We start from the raw sequence: 26,098 nt of genomic DNA, 5'->3' as shown, positions 1-26,098 counted from the left end.
TTCCTCCTCTCTGGTTCCAAGGTGCATCACCTGAGAACCTCCACTGTCAAGTCACCACAGCTCAGCAGCTCCTGCATTTGAGCATCTGCCCCCTGGTGGTCAGTGCACATCATATTTACTGGCCAGTCGATAGTTGGATAGTTGCTTAGCCATATATATATATATATATATATATATATATATATATATATATGCTTATATTTTACAATTTTTTGTATGTTAGTATTTTCTGTACAGCTTTTCAGTGTATCTATCTCTGTGATTTTACATATAATCTCATTAGAAAATAATTTCAGCAGTTTAACTTTGAGGCCCAAGATAAGTGGCCTCTACCCACCAGCTCTGTTGTCTGGTATTTCAAGGCCTGGAAACTATACCAGGTCCCCAAGTTCCCTGCTGTAAGCTACCATCAGCCACCTGGGCCCTATAGGCAGGTGTTGAGTTATAAGTGACAGGTCAAAATAGAGTTGAAGTTAAAGAATATTTGAGTTTCTCATAACCCACAACTGGTTTAAGTTGATTTAAAATAGTTGGTTAGTTGTCCAGCCAGCATTGCTCAGTGGTTGAGCTTTGAGCTATCAACCAGGAGGTCACGGTTCAATTCCCGGTCAGGGTACATGCCCAGATTGTGGGCTAGCGGGTGTGCGGGAGACAGCCAATCAATGATTCTCTTTCATCATTGATGTTTCTGGCTCTCTCTCCCTCTCCCTTCCTCTCTGAAATCAATAAAAAAAATATTTTTAAAAAATAGTTTATTAGTTAGTGATTGCTGTATAGCAGACAGTAAAGAATTTCTCATCTTCTTGGCAAAGACTTTAGCCTATACCTTTGAGCCTGTCACCAGTTGTTGTCTGCTATTTGAGTAATTTTGAAGTGCTAAAACGCTTTCTTCTTAGTATATTTTCTTCTATCTCAAAATGAAAACAAAACTTGGTCCCAAAAGTCTGTGCTATAATAAAATGGCCAAACAATTTATACCATAAGGGAGCCAACTGAATTTTCAAGGAAAAAAACGACACCTAACTTATTAAAATTAAACACATAATGCATTTCTAGGAAAGTAGGGGTAAGAATCTATTTTTACTTTATGTATATACCGGTAGATAATCTTCAAAGAGAGGCTGGTTACTTGGCTAAACAAACATTGGAATGTTTTTGAAGTGTCCACAGAATAAGAGATCCTCCTCAGAGCACAAGGGCACCTTTGAACTCTATTAGATGCTGAGTTAGAGTTAGGGGCCTGAGGAAGACAGGTGAGTCCGCAGAAGTCGTGCTCCACAATCTTACATAAAGAACTTGGTATGGCTGTACTGCTCAGTGTTTTGGGGAGGGCGAGGGATTGCAGGCTCTGGGCTGGTTTGGGGAAGCAGCAAAAGGGAACTGCCTTGCTGGAAGGTGAGGGAGGGCGAGGGATTGCAGGCTCTGGGCTGGTTTGGGGAAGCAGCAAAAGGGAACTGCCTTGCTGGAAGGTGAGGGTGGGAGGTGATGTGAAGAGAGGTTCTGCAGAAAAGATCATTGAAAAATGAGCAGTTAGCTGCACAAACATCTTTTAACAAAAGGGTCTCTAGCGAGAATTGGAAGAAACTGGATCCCTTGTACACTCTTAGTGGGAATGTAAATAATGCAGCTGCTATGGAAAACAGCAAGGAGCTTCCTCAAAAACTCAAATATAGAAGTACCATCTGACCCAGGTCTTTCACTTCTGAGTATACACCCTAAAGAATTAAAAACAGGGTCTCAAAGAGATGTTTGTACACCCACGTTTAAAGCAACATCATTCATGATAGCCAAAAAAGGGGAAGCAAGCCAAGTGTCCTCTGAAGGGTATGGACAAAATGTGTTGTATACATACAATGGAATGGTAAAAGTAAGAAAATGCTGACACATGCCATGACCTAGATGGACCTTGAGAACATTATGCTAAGTGAACTAAGCCAATAACACAAGGACAAATACTCTGTGATTTCATTTTTATGAGGTCCCTAGAACAGTCAAATTCACAGAGACAATAGACTGTAAAGTGTAAATAGAAGGGTGGTTGCCAGGTGCTGGGAAGGGGAGATGGGGAGTTAGTGTTTAATGGGCGGTTCAGTTGTGCAAGATGAAGATATTTCTGTGGATGGATGGTGGTGATGGTTGCACAACCATATGAATATACTTAATGTCTCTGGACTGTATGCTTAAAGTTGTTAAGATGGTAAAAATTATGTTATATGCATGTATATCACAATAAAAATTGGAGAAAATCCAAAGATTAGTAAGGAAGAAAATAAAAGGGTTCTAAAGATGTGACCTCAGCCCTAACCGGTTTGGCTCAGTGGATAGAGCATTGCTCTGCCGACTCAAGGGTTCCAGGTTCAATTCTGATCAAGGGCATGTACCTTGGTTGCTGGCACATCCCCAGTAGGCGGTGTGCAGGAGGCAGCTGATGGATGTTTCTCTCTCATTTATGTTTCTAACTCTCTATCCCTCTCCCTTCCTCTCTGTAAAAAATTAATAAAATATATATTTTTTAAAAAAGATGTGACCTCAGCTGTATCAGCCAAAGTATCTTCTTCTTATCCCTCCCATCCCCAAATACTATTTCCTGTTGTGTGTTGTGGGGAGGGACAGAGAGGGTGCAGCACTTTGTGTCATTGCTTCTGACCCTTCCCACTTGGGTCACCTGCAAAAGGCCAGGCTGGATGTGCCACAAGCCAGTGGCTGAGGTGTGGCCATGAGGCTGCCCAAATCACTGTCCTTCTGCCCCTCTTCCTAGGGCTGGCCCTTCTGCCACATTTTGTGACACGACATTTTGTGGCTTGACTGCCAGAAAGGTACTTTTGAAAGTACCTCCTGCACACCCCACACTGGGGATCCAGCCCACGACCAGGTCATGTGCCCTGACTGGGAATCGAACTGTGACCTCCTGTTTCAGAGGTGAATGCTCAACCACTGAGCCACACAGGCCGGGCTCAACAGATATATTTCTTTTTGAGGTTTACACTACTTTCTTGTTTCTTTGCAGCTTTAGGTTATTCTGCCTTATTATAGCATTTTAAAGGTTTGAGGTTGTAAGACATGTGAGCCTCTGGGGTGTCCACTCCAACTCCATTTTAAAGTGGCTCTGTTTGTTTATCTTTTACAAGGAGAAGTGTTAATTCACCAATTATTGATAAAAACGAAAAACACATGTTGTGCCAAGCCCTTCTTCAGTTTTGGACAAATTGGGTGCCATCTACCTGTAGATCAGACAGCTCAGTGGGTGGGAATTAAATGACCCTCTCATTGGTACAGACCACTCACTATAAGAAATTGGAGGGAGCCCTAACTGGTTTGGCTCAGTGGATAGAGTGTTGGCCTGCAGACTAAAGGGTCCCAGGTTCTATCCAGTCAAGGGCATGTACCTTGGTTGTGGGCACATCCCTAGTAGGGGGTGTGCAGGAGGCAGCTGATAGATATTTCTCTCTCATCAATGTTTCTAACTCTCTAACCCTCTCCCTTCCTCTCTGTAAAAAATAAATAAAATACATTTTAAAAAAAGAAACGGGAGGGAAAAGGGGGGGTATATAAGTAAATTGTTTGGGACCCAATCCAGCCAGGAAGTCTGGTGGGTCTTCCCGAAAATGTGTGTCAAGGAACAACAAATATAAACAAGAGGCTATAAACTACTTTTCTGTTTGCATGAGGGCATGCACAGAGCCCAGAATTTCATTCCTGAGGTGGGAGGAGAGATTACTGCTGAAGTGGAAGAAAGGAACATGAAAAATTCCCCTTTTTAGGGCTCATCTGTATTTAGTCAACAAACCAAGGGTGATAGTTGGAATTTCTTCCCATCTTTCCCTCCCTCCCACCTTCCCTCCATGTCTCTCCCTTTTTTCCTCCCTCTTCCTTTCCTTCCTTGCTTTCTCTTTCCCTTCTTCCCTTTCTCCCTCTTTTATTTTATTTTATTTTTTTTTTAAATCATGCAACTGAAAAAAAAAAAAGATACTTCTGACTCAAGGTCTGCAAGAAATAGTTTGGTTAATTATGTTTTCTACAATTGACCACAGGCAGCTTTCTGGTCAAAACACACTGTCTTCTTGAGCAAACAAAGTGTTGTCAGTGGAGGTGGGTCCTTGCTGATTCCCAAGGAAAGCATTCCAGGAGACCCACAGGGAGGATTGTGAATGCAAAGTCAAAGGCGTTCCCCTGGGTTCCCAATGTCCCATCTCTGTTCCTCCATGGGAAAAGTTCAATCTTACCTTCATCAGGCCCAGAAATAGGGCCAGTGTCCAGAATTTTGCACCAGGCCAAGGTTTTAGTCCAGTCCAGTCTTTTTCACCATCAGGATAGCTTAGCCAGTGTTCCCAGCTGCACTTCAGCTGGGGACTGAGTTCCGAGTCCCACAGCCACTGGGGCTGCTGGCAGCTGCTAGTCCCACATGGCTGCTATGGAGAAAACATGCGGACAAATGGGACGAGTACATCTATCGGGTGAGAGTGAGAAGTGGAAGGGCTTCTTTGTTAAGCTGATAATATTACCTTTGGTTTAGGATGGACCAGGTGCTTTTTCAAAATAACCAGTCAACTTCCTGAGCTTTCTAGGTTTCTGATGGGTCCATGCCCTAACCAAACCACTCTTTCTACACTGACAGCCTCTCTGGTCACCATCTTGGCTCCTATTGCACATGCACCTGCTCCTTTATTGTTCTACTAGAGGCCCAGTGCATGAAATTCATGCACTCTGAGGGGGGTCCCGCAGCCTGGCCTGGGCCCTCTCACAGTCTGGGAGCCCTCAGGGGATGTCCAACTGCTACGAAGGTGGGAGAGGCTCCTGCCAAGGCTGCTGCGCTTGCCACCTGTGAGCCTGGCTTCCCCCTGTGAGAGCACACTGACCACCAGGGGGCAGCTCTTATGTTGAGCGTCTGCCCCCTGGTGGTCAGTGCACATCATAGAGACCGGTTGTTGTGATGTTCAGTCAATTTGCATATTAGCCTTTTATTATGTAAGATCCCTTCTCCCAGTGATCTTCGGAATGGCGGGTTTCCCTAGGGAGTGTGTGAAGCTGTAACTTCCTCAGGAACCAAGGAGGTTCTGCCCCCTAGTTTATTGTGCTTATTAATGTCTGATTCCCTTTGCTCCCTTCCTTTATTAATAACTAGCTACGTATGCTAACAAAAGCACTATCAAGTTGGCTTTCCACTTCAGGTTCAGGCCCTCCTTACCTCTACACCCACACCCACACCACCTTTGTCCAGTTACTGGATCATCCTCTGAACCAGGGCCTCAGTGGTTTTTACAATAAACATTCATAGTGCACTTTTGATTAACATATCAGGAATCAGGTGAGGTTTGGAAAAACAAGAATTAATAGTGGTCCAGCCTTCAAGGTTATGTTTCACCATTGACCATAAGGAGGCTGGAGTTAAGTACAAAGGCAGTATGATTCCAGCCCTTACACCTTGGTCCTCATCGCTTCTCTGTCCCTTTGATTACCATTTCCTGTTTTCCTTTCCACACCATTGTCTTAGAACACCCTAGTGGATGTTCAGCTCCTTAGTCTTTTTTCTGAGTTTTTCAGCTTAACCTCCACCTTCCTCTCTTGTTTGTCTCTCTCTGTAATCAGACACCTAAATTTTAGCCCTGAGTTCTGCCACTTACTATCTGTGCAATTTTTAAAAATTTATCTTTATTGTTGAAAGTGTTATAGATGCCCCCTTTCCCCCCATTAATCTATTCCACCCAGCCCCCAACCTCCCCAAGCATTCACCACATTATTTTCTGTGTCCATGGGTTATGCATATAAATTCTAGGGCAAGTTAGTAAACATTATTGTCCTGAATTCTTCTTTTTAAATTTTTTTTTAATTTAAATCAGAGAGGAAGGAAGAGGGGAAGAGAGAGAGAAACATCAATGATGACAGAAAATCATTGATCAGCTGCCTCCTGCACACCTCCCCACTTGGGATCGAGCAACCAGGCTTGTGCCCTGACCAGGAATCAAACTGTGATCTCCTGGTTCATAGGTCAATGCTCAAGGACTGAGCCAGGCCAGGCAGGCCTGAATTCCTCATGTGTAAATAAAGATCATGGTCCCTGCTTTGCCTATGGCCTGGAGTTGTTATAAAAATCATATATACAGCCTGACCAGTGGGGCTCAGTTGGTTGAGAGTTGTCCCATGTACTAAGAGGTCACCTGTTCAATTCCTGGTGACCTTCACATTTCCCACAGTTTCGAGCACATTTCAATAATGCTTCAGGACTAATCCAGAGGATGAGCAGAGCCAGAAGATACCCACATCTAGGGATAACATGCCCAACACACATTCAATGTAAATGACACCCCAGAGCTGTGCAGACAAATCAGGCCCTCCCCTCCGTAAGACCAGGATCCTAATATCCCAGAAAACAACTAAGTCTTGCTCTGACAAGAGGGTAGTTGTATTTAATTTTTGAATAGTCTCTAACCCCCAAGAACAGGTAGCACAATTCCAAGTGATGACTCATGACATTTAATCCACATTGTTGTCAGAGAGGGGAATGATCGCACTCAGCTTCCCAGCCACATGGGGAGCTGCAGGAACTGGGCCTGCACCTCCTGTACATAGGACAGAAGAACCTGAGCTGCTGATATATCATCTCACCCATTTATTCTACTTCCAAAAGGAAGCAGATGTAATTGAAACCAGATGACTATGTATACAAGAGGAGTTCTATGGGAGGTAACCTCACAAGTGATCTTATCATAATTTTTTAATAGGGCAGACAAAGGTGGACATTTATGGCCCAGAGCCATAATTTCTTTAGTGAAAGGTTTTAAGCTAACCCTCTCTGTGTTTTTGTGCATCTATGTTAACATGTCTTAGAAATACCGGAAGTAATATCCCTCAAAGGGGTAACCACCCTCAAGTGAACACATAACCTTAACTATCCTATAATGGATCCCTGCCTTGCTTTCTCCCACCTTTATGTAATCTTCCTTACATTCCTTCCTTTATTCCAAATGTATAAAAAAAATTGCAAACTATTATTCTCTGAAGCATCTGAGATCTTGCTTTCTAGCAATTGTCATTTTTAGCTCCAATAAACTCTTACAAAAATTTTCTAATAGTTTGGACATTTCTCACATCAACATGACCACAAACACATGATCAAAAGGGGAAGGCAAAAGATCTGAACTTACAGAAATATAATCTTGACCCAGAATATTTACATGATGTGGATAAAGAGAAAATCATCTCTGCAGTTTAGGTACTTGTTTGCATTTTAAAAATCCAAAAGAAATCACTGTGTTTCCTGGAATCTGAATTAGTTTCTTGTGGCTGCAGAGTGGCTTAAACAACAGAAATTTATTTTCTCACAGTTCTGGAGGCTGAAAGTACAAGATCCAGGTGACAGTAAGGTTGGTTCCTCAGAGGCCTCTCTCCTTGGTTTGTAGATGGCCATGTCCTCATGTGGTCTTCCTGCTGTGTCTGTGTCCAAATTTCCTCTTTGTTACGAAAGCATCACTCATATTAGGTTAAGGCCCACCCATGTGACCTTGTTTTACCTTAATTACCACTTTATTCATTTTTTAAAATATTTTTGGGTGGTTTGATAAGCTTCTTTCTTTAAACTAAATCTTTATTGCTGAAACTATTACATATATCTCCATTTTTCCCTTATTAACCCCTTCTAGCCCGCCCCAGGCCTTCACCACCCTATTGTCTGTGTCCTTGGGTTATGCATATTTGCATACAAGTTCTTTGTTTGATCTCTTCCCACCCACCAACCCACCATCCCCCACATTCCCTCTAAGATACCACAGTGTGTTCTATGCTTCTATGTCTCTAGATCTATTTTATTTGTCAGTTTATTTTGTTTATTAGATTCCACATATGAGTGAGATCATGTGATACTTGTCTTTCTCTGACTGACTCATTTCACTTAGCATGATACTCTTCAGGTCTCTCCCTGCTGTCTCAAAAGGTAAAAGATTCTTCTTTTTTACTGCTGCATAATATTCCATGGTGTAAATAAACCACAGCTTTTTTATCCACTCATCCACAATGGACTCCTGGGCTATTTCCAGATCTCAATTACTGTAAATTGTGCTGCTATGAACTTAGGGGTGCATACATTCTTTCCCATTGGTGTTTCGGGTCTCTTGGGATATATTCCTAGAAGTGGAATGACTGGGTTAAATGGTAGTTCCATATTTAATTTTTTTTTTTTTTTTTTTTTTTTTTTTTAGCAAACTCCCTACTGTTTTCCACAATGGCTGTACCAGTCTGCATTCCCACCAGCGGTATACTAGGATTCCCTTTTCTCCAAATCCTTGCCAGCACTTGTCATTTGTTGAGTTGTTGATGGTAGCCATTCTGACAGGTGTGAAGTGATACCTCATTGTAGTTTTAATTTGCATCTGAGCATTTTCATATGTCTCTTGGCCATCTGTATGTCCACTTTGGAGAAGTGTCTATTTAGGTCCTTTGCCCATTTTTCAATTGGATTGTCTTCCATTTGTTAAGTTGTAAGAGTTCCTTATGTGTTTGAGATATTAAGCCTTTATCAGATGTATCATTGCCAGATATGTTCTCACATGAAGTGGGCTCCCTTTTCACGTTGTGGGTGATTTCTTTTGCTTTGCAGAGCTTTTATTTTGATGTAATCCCATTTTTTTTTATTTTCTCCTTAGTTTCCTGTGACCTAGGAGATGTATCCATAAACATATTGCTACAAGAGATTTTGCTGCCTATGGCTTCTTCTAGGATTTGTATGGTTTCACAACTTATGTTTAAATCTTTCATCCATTTTGAGTTTATTCTTGTGTTTGGTGTTTGGGGGTCTAGTGTACCTTTTTTGAAAGTATCTGTCCAATTTTCCTAACACCATTTATTGAAGAGACTGGCTTGACTGCATTGTATGCTCTTGCCTCCTTTGTCAAACATTAATTGAGCGTAATGGCTTGGTTTGATTTCTGGGGTCTGTGTTTTGTTGGTCTATACGTCTGTTCTTGTGCCAGTACCAGGCTGTTTTCAGTACAGTGGCTTTGTGGTATAATTGAGATCTGGTATTGTGATTCCTCAAACTTGTTCTTCTTTATCAAAATGGCTGTGGCTATTCAGGGTCTTTTTTTGGTTCCTATAAATTTTTAAAGTATTTTCCTAGATCTGTGAAATATGCCATTGGTATTTTAATAGGGTTTGCAGTGAGTCTAGATTGCTTTGGGTAGTATGCATATTTTAATGATGTCAATTCTATCAAACCATGAACACTTGTTTATATCTTTTCTATCATTTTTCAATGTCCTATCATTTTCCGAGTACAGTTTTTTACCTCCTTGGCTATATTTATTCCTAAGTATCTTATTTTTTTTGTTGCAATGATAAATGGTATTGTTTGTTTAATTTATCTTTCTGAGAATTAATTACTGGTGTATAAAAATGCCACCAATTTTGGGGCATTAATTATGTATCCTGCTACATTGCCAAATTCATTTTAAACCTAGTAATTTTTGGTGGAGTCTTTAGAGTTTTCTATATACAATATCATGCCATTTGTGTATAATGAGAGTTTTACAACCTCCTTCCAATTTAGATGCCTTTTATTTCTTCTTCTTGTCTGATTGCTGTGGCTAGAACTTCCAGTACTATGTTGAGTAACAGTGGTGAAAGTAGACATCCTTGTCTTGTTCTTGTTCTTAGGGAAAATGGTTTCAGTTTTTGCCTATTGAGTATGATGTTGGCTGTAGGTTTGACATATATGACCTTTATTATGTTGAGACATGCTCCCTCTATTCCCACTTCGCTGAGGGTTTTTATCAAAAATGGTTATTGGATTTAGTTGAAAGCTTTTTCTACATCTATTGATATAATCATGTGATTTTTGTCTTTCAATTTGTTTATGTGATGTAACATGTTTATTGATTTGCAAATATTATACCAACCTTGCATCTCTGGGATAAATGCGACTTGGTCATGGTAATGATCTTTTTAATATACTAGAGTCCTGGTGCACAAATTCGTGCATCAGTGGGGTCCCTAGGCATGGCCTGCAGGATCGGGCTGAAATCAGCTCTCTGACATACCCTGAGTGGTCCCCAATTGTGTCAGGGTGCAGGCCAGGCTGAGGAACCCCACTGGTGCATGATCAGGGCCGGGGAGAGACACGGGAGGTTGGCCAGCAGGGGAGGGACCTCGGGAGGGCTCCAGGGCATGTTTGGCCCAGTCTCTCTCACTCAGTCCCGATCATTCAGACCCCAGTAGCAAAGTAAACTACCGGTTGGAACGTTTGCCCCCTGGTGGTCAGCACACGTCATAGCAACTGGTCGACTGGTAGACTGTTTGCCCCCTGCTGGTCAGTGCACATCATAGCAAGTGGTTGAGTGGCCTTAGCATATCATTAGCATATTACGCTTTGATTGGTTGAAAGGTCAACCGGTCAACTGGACACCTAGCATATTAGCCTTTTATTATATAGGATTGCTGGGTCTGACTTGCTAATATTTTGTTGAGGATTTTAGCATCTATGTTCATCAGGGATGTCCTATATAATGAAGAGGTAATATGCAAATTGACCCTCACACCCTCACACAAGATGGCCACCCCCATGTGGTCAAAGATGGCTGCAACAAGATGGCCAGCAGGGGAAGGTAGTTGTGGGTGACCAGGCCTGCAGGGGAGGGCAGTTGGGGGGGACCAGGCCTGCAGGGGAGGGCAGTGAGAGCTGACCAGGCCGGCAGGGGGAAGCAGTTGGGGGGACCATGCCTGCAGGGGAGGGCAGTTGGGGCAGACCAGGTCAGCAGGAGTGAGCAGTTAGGGGCAACCAGGGTGGCAGGGGAGGGCAGTTGGGGGTTACCTGGCCAGCAGGGAAGGGCAGTTGGGGGCTATAGGGCCGGCATGCAGAGTGGTTAGGGGTGATCAGGGTGGCAGGCAGGTGAATGGTTGAGAGTCAGCAGTCCCAGATTGTGAGAGGGATGTCTGAGGGGTCCCAGATAGGAGAGGGTGCAGGTAGGCTGAGGGACACCCCTCCCAGTGCAAGAATTTTGTGCACTGAACCTCTAGTTGGCCTATAATTCTCTATCTTTGTAGTGTGCTTATCTGGTTTGGAATTAGTACAATGCTGGGCTAATCAAAAGAGATTGGAAGTGTTTCTTCCTCTTTGATTTTTTGGAATAGTTTGAGGAGTATAGGTGTTAGTTCTTCTTTGAAGGTTTGATAAAAATTCCCTGTGAAGACATATAGACAAGGCCTTTTGTTTGCTGGGAATTATTTTTATTACTGCTTCTATTTCATCGATATTATAGGCCTATTCAGGTTTTCTGATTCTTACTGATTCAGTTTTGGAAGAATGTATTTTTTTAGGGACTAATTTCAGGTCCATGTAGTTAATACCTAAAATCAGTGCTCATATAAGGACATAATCCCTTCACTCTGAGATGTGGAATTCGGCAAGCTCAAAATCTCATTGTGGGTTCTTGTCCTACGAAGTTTGAAGAATAAAATTCTCAAACTAAAAGATTTTTAGGCAAAAGTGTAGAAATTTATTATAATTTTATACAAACTACCTCTGGGGAGGGGTCCCCAAATTGGGAAACCTGCTTTCTCTCTCTAATGGAAAAAATCTAGTCCCCTGAGTTTCTTTGTCTATTGGTTTATATATGCTGGTAACTTCTTTGTCTGAACATGATACTTTCTAATTGGACTCTTCCTTAATTTATGTCTGCCATGCTTTCCTAATTGGATACTTTCTCCTTATTCCTTACATGGTATTAGTTCCAAATGTTCATAGCTCACTCGGTGCCCCCACCCCCCTTCTCCGACCCCTTATCTTGTAACATTGCTCTGTCCTCTGTGAGTGTAAGAGAAGCAATCTGGTGACTAGGAGCTGTCTCTACCCATTATGTATGTCTTCTACTTCCAAGGATCCCCCTTCCTGAAAACGGCCTTTCCTGTCTCTAAAATTCCTTTCAACTCCATGGATGAAAGTGGCCACATCCTAACCCTGACCAGCTCAGGGGAGGCCAATATGATGACCCTACAAACTATGAGATCAAAAGTAACCACTTGGCATAGTCTAAACATAAAAACTCCTAATTGAAAGTGGATCATGATGGGTAGTCACATTCTAGGCCTTTAGCTTCCTTGACCAAGGCCAATTTTTGCCTTAAGTGAGCCTGTCTATTGTCTTTTTGAATCTAACTTAACATACCTTTGAAATGTCAAAGGAATCTCCTTTTCCAGACCCCTCAGGGCACAATTATTGCACCAGAGCACAGAACTCCTCATTGTTACCTTGTTCTCTGAATACCATCTCTATGTGCTGTAAATGCTGTTAGCTATCCTGTACCTACCAATGAAAAAGGGGCTACAGACTGAGTTAATCATCAATCATGCCTACGTGAGGAAACCTCCCTGAAAACTCCAAAATGACAAGCTTCCAGGTTGGTGAACACGTCAAGGTGCTGGGAGTGTGTTGCATGTGGAGGAATGTGGGAGCTCTGTGCAACCTTCCCCCAGGCCCTATGTATCTATCACCAGCTGTTTGAGTTTGTCATTTATAAAAAACTAATAAGAGAAAGTAGAGCATTTTCCTGAGTGCTGAGACATTCTAACAAATTATTGAGCCTACAGAGAAGGTGTGGGAATCCCATTTAAGCTGGTCAGTCAGAAGTACACATGACAAACAAACTTGCAATTGGCATCTGAAATGGGAGAAGTCTCATGAGACTGAACCCTTAATCTGTGGGGTCTGAACTAACTCCGGCAGTTAGTGTCAGAACTGACTTGACTTGTAGAACAACTAGTCAGTGTCTTGAGAATTAGAAAACTACTTGGTGTGGAAAAACCCTCATACTGGTGTCAGGAGTGTTGTTTAATAGTGTAGAATGACACAGTGTTTCTCTTTGGTACGCATAAACTTCAATCCTTTACTTATATGTCATTCACAGTGTAGAGGAAAAAGTAGCCGCGTACTATACCTGACAAGTTCAGGTGAGGCCAGTATGGTGGGCAGTATAAACTCAGAGACAAGAAGTTACCACACAGAATGGTATGAACATAAAAATTCCTACCCTGGCAGGTTTGGCTCAGTGGATAGAGCATCGGCCTGCAGACTGAAGGGTCCCGGGTTCGATTCTGGTCGGGGCACATGCCTGGGTTGCGGGCTCAGTCCCCAGTGGAGGGCGTACAGAAGGAAGCTGGTCAATGATTCTCTCTCATCATTGATGTTTCTATCTTTCCTCTCCCTTCCTCTCTGAAATCAATAAAAAATATTAAAAAAAAATCCTAACTAAAATTTGGTCATGGTGAATTGTCACATCCTGGGCCTGTAGCTTCCTTGACAAAGGCCAATCTTTACCTTGAGTAACCTGTTTATTCTATTTTTGCATCTATGATAACATACCTTTGCAATGACAGAGTAATCTTTTCTAGACCCCTCAGGGCAAAACCTATGGACCAGAGCACAGACCACAGACCACAGAACCCCTCATTGTTATCTTGTTCCCCGAATACCATCTCTGTGTGCTGTAAATGTTAATTGTTAGCTATCCTGTACCCATCAAGGTAAAGGAAGTATATGTCTATTCGTTTTACTTTTCTTTTTTTAAAAAATATGTTTTTACTGATTTCAGAGAGGAAGGGAGAGGGAGAGAGAGAGAAATATCAATAATGAGAGAGAATCACTGATTCATTGTTCCTGTATACCCCTTACTGGAATGGAGCCCTGAGCAGGGCTATTAGTTTTACTTTTTATCCAATCCCAGAGGTTTCCTTGCTCTGCTTTCTTCCACCTCCCTAATCTATCACCAGTGGATTTCATGAAACCCCTTTAAGTATCCTCTTTTGATTCTCATATATGCATATTAATATTTTACCTTGTTCCTTTCTGTCTACTGTCCACACCTTTTTCAACAAAAAAATGGAAAAGATGCTGGGACAATTGGATATCCCATATATAAAAAAATAATTTGGACCCTGATACTTCACATCATGTACATCAAAATGGATTAACATTCTAAATATAAAAGCTATAATAATAACATCCTCAAACAAAAACGTTAGTTGTAAATATTTTTGACTTTGACCTTGGCCACGTATTCTTAGATATGCCACCAAAAGTATGAGCACCAACAAAAATGAATAGATACACTGGACACTACAACCTTTTGTAGATCAAAGGGCATCCTAAAGCATGGAAGAGAATATTTGAAATGATATCTCTGATGAGCGCCTAGTACCCATTGACAAAAAAGTGACACCAAAAAGATGAAAAACCCAATAAAAAATGGATAAATGACATGAATACATTTTTCTCCAAAGAAGATATACAAATGACCAAAAAGCACATGCAAAGATGTTGAACATTATTACTCATGAGGGAAAGACAAATAAAACACACAATGAAAAGAATTACATAAAAAACAACCACACACACCACATTGAGATACCACTTCCCACCCTTGCCAGGGCTGACCAGCAGACTCTGACAGATGAATGGATTACTCCAACACAACTATTTCCTGTGAAAGAGGGCTAAGAGACTGCCTGGCTAAAGGAACCAGACAACCTTGATTGCCTGCCTCGTTAGGCTTTTATTGTAGCAGCAGTTTGAGATAAAGTTTATCTTTTAGATACAATCAGAGGGTAAGTAATCTTGGGAGGACACGTGTGTTTGCAGTGTGCTTTAAGCAAGGACACCCAAAGATTAAGTATAAGGATTCCAGTAAACACCAGGGGGTCTGCACATACACAGACTTGTTTGGAAAGGACAAGGAATAATTAGGGGTGCCACCTTTGGCACTCCCCTAAGTCAGAATTCTGATAAACAGGGTGGGCGGCCTTCCATACACTTCCCTTTTCTCCAAGTAGCCTCCTTACAAACTTTCCAACCAAGTCTCATGCTTCTCCACACCCACCCACTAGGATGGCCATAAATTAAAAAAATTAAAAAAGGAAAATAACAAGTATTGGAAATGTTGCAGGGATGTTGGAACACTCATACCTTGCCAGTGGGTGTAAAATGTGTCAGCCACTGTGGAAAGTGGTTTGGTGATTCCTCAAAACATTAAGCATAGAATGAGCATATGACCCAGCTATTCTCTCCTAATATATACCCAAAAGAATAGAAAACAGTCCAGCCGGTGTGGTTCAGTGGTTGAACATGGACCCATGAACCTGGAGGTCACAGCTCTATTCCTGGTTGGAGTACATGCCTGTGTTGGGGGTCGATCCCCAGTAGGGGGTGTGCAAGAGGCAGCTGATGGGTGATTCTCATCATTGATATTTCTCTCTCTCTCTCTCTCTCTCTCTCTCTCTCTCTCCTCCCTTCCTCTCTGAAATCAATACAAATATTTATTTTAAATATTTACAGAGCTCATCTATGACCAAATTACTTATCATGCACTATAAGTGCGACATAGATATGCAAAATATTGTCTCAAACCTTGATGACCTTAAAGTCTAGTTAGAGAGCAGAGATGATCAATAAATAAAGCAACTACCATAAGAGAAATGCCCTTTCTTGTATCTAATGAGAGGTCAAAGATGCACATCTGGTTATACAGAAAAGGAATAATTTCTTGCAGAAGATGACATTGGAAATGAGTTTTTAAGAGTTGAATATTATTTTTATTGTTAGAGTTGTCATTGGAGAAACACAATAACATGAAGAGAGGTGTTTAATTACAAGGGGCTCACATGATAAGTTTAATAACATCAGTTTGTCCAATTAGGTTGACATAAAAGCTATATAATTGGGGCGCAGGTAAGAATGACGAGGTGTCAAAGGATTCCACATGTTTATGTCCCCACTTCCTGTTGGCACATACTTGATGATCAGTGAGTGTCAATAAAAGATAAAATAAAAATGTACACTATAGAAACCTCTTAAGAAGTCCAAGCACCAGAAAAAGTATGAAACAGTAACCACAGCTTACAGCATATACTGCCATGGAAGCAGTTTGGCTAAGGCAAGTATGTGACAAGATGCGAGTACAAGACAGAGCACAATGAAACAAGAATTCATTGCCAGTGGAATGAGTGAGAAATAAGTCTGGAGCCATATAGGAAAACTTTGCATGCCATCCTATGGGGTCTGGCATGTATTATGAATACAACAGTGACCACTGAAGTCTATTGCCCTATAATATTGATTAAGTGGCATAATGAGTGGTTAGTATAGGGACAGCTGAGTGTGGAGAGGCATGGCCAATCATTCAGCCAGATGAGGACTCTGCCCCCACCTTTGCCCTGCGAATTGACTGAGCTGTAGAGTGAGATTTGAGGACATAGGAAGAGGGAAATGCTCACAGGCACAGTAACTGCCCCCCTTATGGAGTGGAAAACCTGCCACAAAACAGAATGCAGTTGGCTTTGTTGTGCCTGATGAAGAAAAGGAAGGAATGGTCTGCACAGAATCTTGCCGGAACAACACCACAGTAGTTGATGGCCGTGTCCATGTCTGAGGCAGCTGCGGCCTCGGTGCCTTCCTCATTCGCCTCCAAAAAACTTTTGTGCACAGCGTTGGTCAGAAACAGCTCTTTCCTGACTGACATTGAGGAAAAGTCAGCTTTGCCCCTTGAAAGGCATCAGCTCTTCCCAAACGCTGAAGCACAGGGGCCATGTCATAGCCCTCATCCAGCTGAAATCTTGGAAGGAAAACTTCAACATCAGTGCTCCTCATCCGGGATGGCTTGGTCCAGGCTATGAATTTCTCAAAAGTGAGTTGTTTTTCCACCTGAAAGACCAGAGTTTGCCTTTAGAATTCGTACTTCAGCACATATAAATATGCACACAGAAGCATTCACATGCCCTTCCTTCTCCTATAGGTGGGTGCTGATAGTCACACAGGACTAGAGGCACCTTTACTTACCAGGAGGGTTGTGAGATCTTGCCCTTGTGCCGGGAGCCATAAAGGCAGAGTTCGGTCTCACTTCTTGGTCAGCCTTACTTTCTGATTGAGCAAGAACAAAGAAAGCCTGCGCGCGCCAAAGAAGCCCGTGCGCGCCAAGGGCCAGGAGAACCTCCCACATCAGAATAACCAATCAGCTAGGACAGATACCCAGTCCCCAACCAATCATTCCATGGCAACTTCTTATCCTACCCCTCCCTCCTGAGTGCTTATATACCGCAACGTTCAAATAAAAAACGAGGCTTGATCAGAACCCTGTCTTGCCTCAGTTCTTCGAGTTCCTTGTTTGTTTCATTCTCTTAGGTGGTTTCTGCGTGCCCTCGTTGTTGCCCCGTGGGCCGGGGCAAATTGGCGCCCAACGTGGAGCACCCTGGGGACCCCCGACGAGAACGTCTACCAGAGAAGCCCTGGCCAGGCACCCCCCCCCCCCCAAGAGTCGCCACGAGGACCCACGAATGAAGACTCAGCACTAGATCGCCACGGTCCCACCCGCCGTGAGACAGATCGGAGTAAGACACAGAAAAATACAACGCCTAGCCAGACTGAGAAGTGACCGCTGGAAATGCTTTGGTACGTCTGGGTCATCATCATTCTTCTCCTGCTTATCATCTTTATCACTGCCCTCTACGAGTGCCGCCGAGACCCAAGGCTTGTTCCAGGAGGCAACCTTTTCTGCCCCTGCTGGGATCCAGAAAGACAGTAGATTTATCACCCAATGGCTACATCCCTCATCATCCTCCTAACGATCGCCTCTGTCAGCTGCTGTCGTCATCAACCCTTCAACCAAACATGGTCTGTCACCTCATATATTGACGGTAAAGTACTATATTCCACCACACGCATTGTCCCATTGAACACCTTCTTCCCCACTCTCAACTTCAATCTCATGGATATTATGGAACCAGGGCCTGCCAGGAACCCCTGTAGTCAAGGCAAGGTAGATTTTTACATCTGCCCCAGCACCCGAGGTAATAGAGCAAAAATTAGACAATGTGGAGGCACTGAATCCCACTTTTGTGCACCTTGGGGATGCGAATCACAGGCACCTTGGTTAAATCCAAGGCCTGATGCCCTTGTAATTTTCTCCAGAGATCCCCAGACCATAAATAATTGCGATAATTATCTACTTAAAGGTCATAATCCAAAGACGCCACAAAAACCCTGCAACAGACTCCTCATTACCTTCACAGATAAAGGCAAAACTTATTCAGGCTGGACTTCCAGAGTAGATTTTGGAATTAGACAATATCTTTCCGGGACAGACTATGGAGGTGTCCTCACTATTAAACTACGAGCCACGCCATCCACACCCCCGGTCAGTATCGGCCCTAACTTAGCTATCCCCCTAGCTGACAAGAATAAGCCTTCTCTGAAACCACTACCTACCAAAACAAACTCCAATACTCCCCCCACAGCTCTGGCTCCCACACTGCCTCCCATTAGACCTCCATCCACCAAGGACTCTATGTTATCCTTACTCTCTGCTACCTTCCACACCCTAAACCAATCTAACCCCAATATCACCCAGTCCTGTTGGTTGTGTCTCTCCGCCATCCCTCCCTTCTATGAAGGCCTAGCAAGGTCCAACAATTACTCCATTGTTCAGAACATTACTCAATGCCGTTGGCAACACAGTGGACAGGGAAAAATAACACTCCAGGCTGTCTCTGGATAGGGACTCTGCCTAGGGCCCGTGCCTACTTCACATCGGCACCTCTGTAATCAAATAATTACCCCTCAGAATAATCAAGAATATTTAATTCCTAACAATAACACATGGTGGGCCTGCAGTGATGGCCTGACACAGTGCATCTATGCCCCCCTCCTCAGTAACTCCTTTTGTGTACAAGTTTCCTTAGTTCCTAAAGTATCCTATCTTAGTGATGAACAATTTTCCCACTCGTTATTCCCCGACAATGCCTCCCCTGATCCTTCCCTCAGACAGAAAAGGGAACTTATTACAACCCTCACGGTGGCCACCCTCTTAGGCCTCGGCGCCACGGGTACAGGGGTCGGAATAACCTCTCTTGTTCTTTCCAATCAATATTACAACCAATTACAAGAAGCTATCGATGAGGACATCAAAAGTCTAGAAGGTGCCATTTCTCATCTACAAGAATCCATGACGTCTCTAGCCGAGGTGGTACTCCAAAACCGACGAGGCCTGGATCTACTTCTTCTACAACAGGGAGGCCTCTGCGCCGCCTTAGAGGAACAATGCTGCTTTTATGTTAACCATTCTGGGGTTATTAAAGACTCACTGACAAAAGTTAGAGATAGATTAGAGAAAAGGCGAAAGCTAAGAGAACAAAATCAAGATTGGGTAGAACGATGGTTTAACACCCCCCCCCCCCCACTGGCTTTCAACCCTATTACCCTCTATCCTAGGCCCTCTAGTTGGTCTACTCCTACTCCTTGCTTTTGGACCATGGGCCTTTAGAAGGCTCACACATTTTATCAAACAACAAATAGATTCCCTCATAGCCAAACCCATACAAGTACATTATCACCGCTTAGCTGAGGCTGACCGTGAACAGGACTATGACCTCTACCAGTGCTCCCTCCCTACGGGGACAGCATGATGACCAGAGGAATGCTTACCTACTCCCCTCCAGGAGAAAGGTATGGGCACCGAGCTGAGTGCAGGGAAGGTCCCATAATCTTTCGACCCCCTCTGGTTTTCCCTGAGAGTATACCTAGCTTACATAGAGGTTGGTATCTATCAAATTTTTTCTCTTAGATGGCCAACAGAGATGCCCATACCGCATCCTACTCGGATGCTCTCTAATGAAGCAAGCCCTGGTGAGCTTGGCTGGCAGCCAATGACGGGTAAGAGGAGACGGCATACGCTGAGGGGCTCTTCTATAGGCCCTACCTGCAACCTAAGACAGGCACTGGATCAGAGCGATTCAGTTAGGCCAATGACGGGTAATGCAGGCGTTAAACCAGGTATCCCGAGTCTCCCGACCTAAGACAGGCGCAGCCACTGCAGGGAAGGCTCTCTGGCCTGCCGGGTCACTACTCCCTCGCTCGGTTAAAGCCCACTCCCACTTAAAAACAGAAAGGGAGGAGATGCCGGGATCTATAAAGGCAGAGTTCGGTCTCACTTCTTGGTCAGCCTTACTTTCTGATTGAGCAAGAACAAAGAAAGCCTGCGCGCGCCAAAGAAGCCCGTGCGCGCCAAGGGCCAGGAGAACCTCCCACATCAGAATAACCAATCAGCTAGGACAGATACCCAGTCCCCAACCAATCATCCCATGGCAACTCCTTATCCTACCCCTCCCCTCCTGAGTGCTTATATACCGCAATGTTCGAATAAAAAACGAGGCTTGATCAGAACCCTGTCTTGCCTCCGTTCTTCGAGTTCCTTGTTTGTTTCATTCTCTTAGGTGGTTCCTGTGTGCCCTCGTTGTTGCCCCGCGGGCCGGGGCACCCTTGTGCTGTTACACATGTGGCTGCCATACCAAGCAGGGGCGATCTCCAACCACCTAGAGGTACCGAGACCAGGCTGCCCTCCCCTTCCCAGGACTTCTGAGAGGTGTGCTCTCATCCCAACAAGAGTCAATGCCCAGCTGACTGTGCACTTGTTTCTTTTCACTCTGCCGATTCTTTTCTATTTTTAAAAAATATATTTTTACTAATTTCAGAGAGGAAGGGAGAGGAAGAGAGGGAGAGAAACATCAATGATGAGAGAGAATCATTGATAGGCTGCCTCCTACACACACTATACTGGGGATGCAGCCCACAACCTGGGCATGTGCTCTGACCTGGAATGGAACCATAACCTCATGGTTCATAGGTTGACGCTCAACCACTGAGTCACACCAGCTGGGAATGTGCTTATTCTTGAAGATGAGAAGACATTGCTGTGAAGCAGCAAGATTGACAAATAAAGGGCCCCCAGAGGGAAAGGTCAGCTCAGGGAACCCATATCCTTGTGGAGAAGCAGCTTCACAGGAGATGGACACAGGCAGAACCAAGGGCTGCAGCCCCCATCACTCAGCCCTCAGGACACGGGACATCGCCCACCCAGGTGCTGGGCCACAGCCTATTGGCAGCGGTGGATCCTCTCACCCAAGGACCCATGCTCACAGAAAACAAGGGGGGGGGGGTGGATGAGTGCCAGTGGGGGCTGTCCCTGGCTCTGTGCCCTGAGCGCTTGCCCCGCCCTCCTGGCTTCCCCCTCCTTACCTTAATGCCTAAGCTTGTTCCCACCCACTGCTTCAGGTTCTGAATAAAGACAAGGCTCTTACTCTTTAAAATATACTCCTTGCTAACAACAATGATCAGGACAGTAATAAGGACCCATTTCAAGTGGGCTTATCGTACGAGGCAATGTGCTAAGCTTGTCCGTGGATCACCCCCACTTTATCCTCATCAAAACGCTCAGGCAGATGTTCTTGTTATCCCCAGTTCAGAGAGGAGAAAAGGGGAGTGGGGGGAGGTAATAATTGGGAGAGGTCATACTGAAGAAGTGGGTCTTGAGTAGCAGGTAGAGTCCAAAGCCCACTGCTGCACACCGTGCTCCACAGCCTGTGGCCCAAGTCACTGGCTTAAAAGCCAGACACAACCGGTGAGAGCTCTATCCTGTGAGGAAGGGCAGGAGGGTGTCCCTGGGCTCACCTCACCTGGCTGAGGTCCACATTGTGTTTAGGCAACAGAATGAGCATGCTCAGCTCCTCGCTGGCATAGGGCAGCTCCAGCACCCAGGCCTTCACCTCCTTTATGTAGGCGAGGTTGACCATGGCCTCCTGGAACATCATCTGCACGGGCCTCTGCTCCTCCTGAGGGGAACAAACAGAGGAACCTGAAGGAAAAGCACAGGGTGGAAAAGGCAATAACCTTCCCAGATGAGCGCAGACTCCAGGAGCGTGCTTCGCAGCCATGGGGGAAACAATATCCCTGCTCTAGGGAGCACTTGGAAAGTCCCCACTCCTTCCGTCATGATGGCAAGGCATCTGCTGTGAGCAGGTGTGGCAGCCCCATGAGAAGATGTGTAATTCAGCAAGATCAGTGTGATAATCTGCATTTTCCAGAGGAACAAGCCAGATTTTCCTTGCTCTGCAAATATATTTAAGAAAACAATGTGATCAAAGGATTCTATCTACTTAGAAAAAGGGTTTATGAAAAAGTGGGATGAAACTTCTACTTTCCCAGCAGTGTGACTGCAATATAGATGGACCTGCCCTGTCAGAAAATAGTCTCTTAGCCAGTACCCAGAACCAGATGTGTCTTCATGCATTTACATTCAATTTTCCCAAGTCTGATACTCTACTACCGGGAGGTGATTTCTATATTATGGAAAGGTATATGCATGCAGAAGTTAGTGGACGTGTTAGACTTATTAAACTGAAATTTTAAAGTTGCTACAGACCATCTACTATAAAAATTAACATATTTTCTAAAGTCAATGCTAGAAAAGTTTTCCACTCCTTGCTTTGCAACAAGAGAGCTGATTATTTAAAGTACACCTTATCCAAAAAAGACAAAAGAGGGGGATATTACCTGAACACATTTCCAATTTTCTGAAATGGTATTTTTCAGGGATTTCAGGATTGGCAAACTATTTCAGTGTCTGCCCTTATTGAGGTTATTATATTTCAATGCAAGACTAAAGTCTTAGTTGTTATAATAGTAGCAATTTATAAATAATTTACAGTTAATGACACATTACTTAACAGCAAGTCAAGTCTATACTTCAGTTTTAAAATACATGATTTAATGAATATATTTTCACATTCACTCCCTCTATACCTCAATGCACACAAGTATCACATTTCCTTAACACCTGTGTGTTGTTGATTTTTGCTTTCTATTTAACAACCTGCACATGAAGAAATATCTTAAGTTTCCAGAAATAGGTGGCAGCAATGAATGTATAAAAATTGACAGAGACAATAGGATGAGGAATGAAATGTAAAAAAATATTGTTTCCTCTAGTTCTTTTTTACTGAGTTTAAAATTCCATTCAGGAATGTGTTGTTTTGACTATTTTAACCAATCATTCATGCTTTCACAAAATTAAAATTTCCCATTCAATTTTTTCATCAAACTAGCAAGATTTTTGAAAGCTTCTTCACCTGGCTTATTTTAAAAGACATTTCCTTTGTGCATGTTTTCTGGAAGGGTCCATTCCATCTTCCTTTGAAGCACATGGCGTTGACAAGAAGCAGCCTGGTCTCTTTTTTAATAGAGTTGTCTGGTAACAGGTTAGGAATCTTGCCTTTTGGGAAAAGGAAAGAATATATCCAGTTGATTTTTATCAAGGCATGATGAATAAGCCCTGATAACATTTATTGGCAGGTCCTTGATTATTTGTCAAAAGCCAAACATTCTTTTTCATATTTGCAGAGTTTGCACTGTTACATTCAGAAATGGAAAACAATGCATATGAGGTGCATTCATGATCACCAGTGCTCCAGGAACATCCACAGAGTTGATGGCGGTGAAAGTCTCCTGCATTACTCAAGGAAAAACACTGCACCAGGCAGGAGAACAAGGAAGCAAGAACTGAGAGGTGGGCTGGAGGGGCCTTGGTTGTCACACTTGGTTAAATGGAGGCTTTTATCTAATCCTCCAAAGAGCAGTCCAGGGCCTCTCTCCAGTGAAGGCAGTGGTGATGGAGCCCAAGTGCACGACTCAGGGAAGATTTGACCATCAGTGTCCTTGCTACAGAGATGATGGATTCACACAGCATGTGAGAGACACTGACCAAGTATGCTTCAGTGTAAGTTACAAAAAAGAAAATGGGGCCTATGGGTTTCTTCAGATCTTTACATCAGTCAAATAAGTTCCTGAGAGAATGGACAAAAGTTAGTCTCTATTATTGAAAACCTGAGCATGGGATTGGAACCCTGATGAGTGAATAAAGTTCAAATATGCCACGCAGCCCAGCCCATCAACATCACTCTGACCATCTGCAACACTAGTAAAATCAGAGGAGCAGGAAGAGGAGGGAAGAAGGGAGAAGAGGGTGAGGATGAGAAGAAGGGAGAAGAGCAGGACTGGGAGGAAGAGAGGGAGGAGGAGGGGAAGAAGGAGGAAGAGGTGAAGGAAGAGGAGAAGCGAAGGGGGAGGAGGTGCGGGTGGTGCATGGGTGCTGACCTTCAGTCATCTTTGACACCAGGTGTAGATATGACTCCCGGGCCCTTCTGCAGCTTCGACCAAGGGAAGCTGCTCCAGCTCAGCGTGACAGAAATGAAGACAGGACTCCTGAAAGGTCTTTGGAGACAAAAGTGTGTAACGAGGCTGCATTCCTAAAGCAAATATCAGCAAGTCTCCCAAAGAATCTGAATACTCCATCTTTTTATGAAAAACAGCCTACATCTCATAAAGTGACTATATCTTATTTGACTAGATATGATAATATCAGAATTTATAAGTGGGTAAGCACTAAGCCATGAATAGCCAGAAACAGATAAATGCATTTTTTAGAACTAGTCACATTTTAAACAACTCAAGGTACACTTAGAGAACTATGAATTTTTTGAAGTATCCTTTCTAATAAAAGGGTAATATGCAAATTGACTGTCACTCCAACACACAAGATGACTGCCTCAATGTGGTCAAAGATGGCCACCCCCATGTGGACACAAGATGGCCGGCAGGGGAGGGCAGTTAGGGGTGACCAGGCCTTCAGTGGAGGGGAGTTGGGAGGGACTCAGGCCTGCAAGGGAGGGCAGTTGGGAGGGACCAGGCCCATAAGGGAGGGCAGCTGGGGGCAACCAGGCCTGCAGCGGAGGGCATTTGGGGGTGACCAGGCCAGCAGGGGAGGGCAATTAGGGGGGACCAGGCTAGCAGGGGAGGGCAGTTAGGGGTGACCAGGCCTGCAGGGGAGGGCAGTTGGGGGTGACTAGGCCTGCAGGGGAAGGCAGTTGGGAGGGAGCAGACCTGAAGGGGAGGGCAGTTGGGGGGGACCTGGCCTGCAGGAGAGAACAGTTGGGGGAACCAGTCCTACAGAGGAAGACAGTTGGGGGGGACCAGGCCTGCAGGGGAGGGCAGTCAGGAGTGATCAGGCTGGCAGGGGAGGGCAATTAGGGGCAATCAGGCAAGCAGGGGAGCAGTTAGGCGTTGATCAGGCTGGCAGGGGAGTGGTTAGGGGTGATCATGCTGGCAGGCAGAAGTGGTTAGGGGCAATCAGGCAGGCAGGCAGGCAGGCAAGTGGTTGGGAGCCAGCAGTCCTGGAATGTGAGAGGGATCCTAGATTGGAGAGGGTGCAGGCTGGGCTGAGGGACACATACCCCAGCCATGCACGAATTTCATGCACCAGGCCTCTAGTGTTTACCGTAAGTTTCTAGGGTCTTTCTCTCAGACTCTATTTTTTGAATACATCTTTTCTTGTTCTGCTGATTCAACTTACTGAGAGGAATTCAAATGTCTTTTCTCCAAAGAGCCTGCTGGCTGATCAGAGCAGGTACTGAGAGCCAGGTCTGTTCACTTCTGCAAGAAGGGCCTGGAAACCCACATGAATGTCCTTCTCTGTGCTCAAGGAGAGTGCCTGTGGAAACATAACTTAAAATGATCAATATTCTCTTGTTGGTCTCAAAATGCTCCACTAAATTTCCCTTTAAAGGGCATAGCTTTTACATTAATTGCTAGAGAAACACCACCTCATTGGGTGGAGGGAAGAATCAGAGGGGAAAAGACAGAGAGAAAGAAAGGGAGGGGAGGTGGGAAGAAGAGAGAACACGTGAAAGGGGAGTAAAGGAGTTGGCTATTCTGCCTAAATTGATCTATTAGAACATGAGCAACAGGAAAAAATGAAAAGGATGAGAGGGGTCCAGAAAGAGGTTCTTTTTAAATCTTGCATCCCAGGAAAACCATAAGTATGCACTCAGTAGAAGAAAACATAGCCCTGAATTTTAAAGCCAAAAATATAATTAAAGTGTTAAAAAAAATTGAAGAGAAATGGCCAAAATACAGTAATCCTGGGAATAACTGTGCGTCTCTGAGAGCTTAAATGGAATCCAAAGCTAATTCTGGATTCCCATTCGTTGTCTCCTGGGGCACTGGAGGGTCAGGAGCTCTGGTGTGGAAACCAGAAGGTCTGGGTGCTCTAACCACTCCTGTGAGGCTCTCCGCCTGGTTTGCCTAAAACACAGGAAACCTCACTAGGTTTAAAGGACACCATATACCTGCGCCCCTGCGTCCCATGCACTGGAAAGGGATTTAAATGAGTGATTGTACTGAAGAGGATTCTCAAGGAGAAGGACCTCATATGAAAACAGAGCCCCACTGACCAACAGT

General features: G+C 44.0%; 1 pseudogene across 1 annotated transcript; it reads right to left on the bottom strand.

The window, feature by feature from the left end:
* Positions 1-16,271: 16,271 nt before the first annotated feature.
* LOC308241150 (serpin B9-like) lies at positions 16,272-23,314 on the bottom strand (annotated as a pseudogene). The gene is made up of 3 exons: positions 23,219-23,314; positions 21,481-21,636; positions 16,272-16,678 (listed from the first exon to the last, which is right to left on the bottom strand). The product of its transcript is annotated as a serpin B9-like (transcript).
* Positions 23,315-26,098: the final 2,784 nt, after the last annotated feature.

This window comes from Plecotus auritus, assembly GCF_963455305.1.
Source record: "Plecotus auritus genome assembly, chromosome: 2".
NCBI lineage: Eukaryota > Metazoa > Chordata > Mammalia > Chiroptera > Vespertilionidae > Plecotus > Plecotus auritus.
This window is presented reverse-complemented; position numbering and strand designations above follow the sequence as displayed.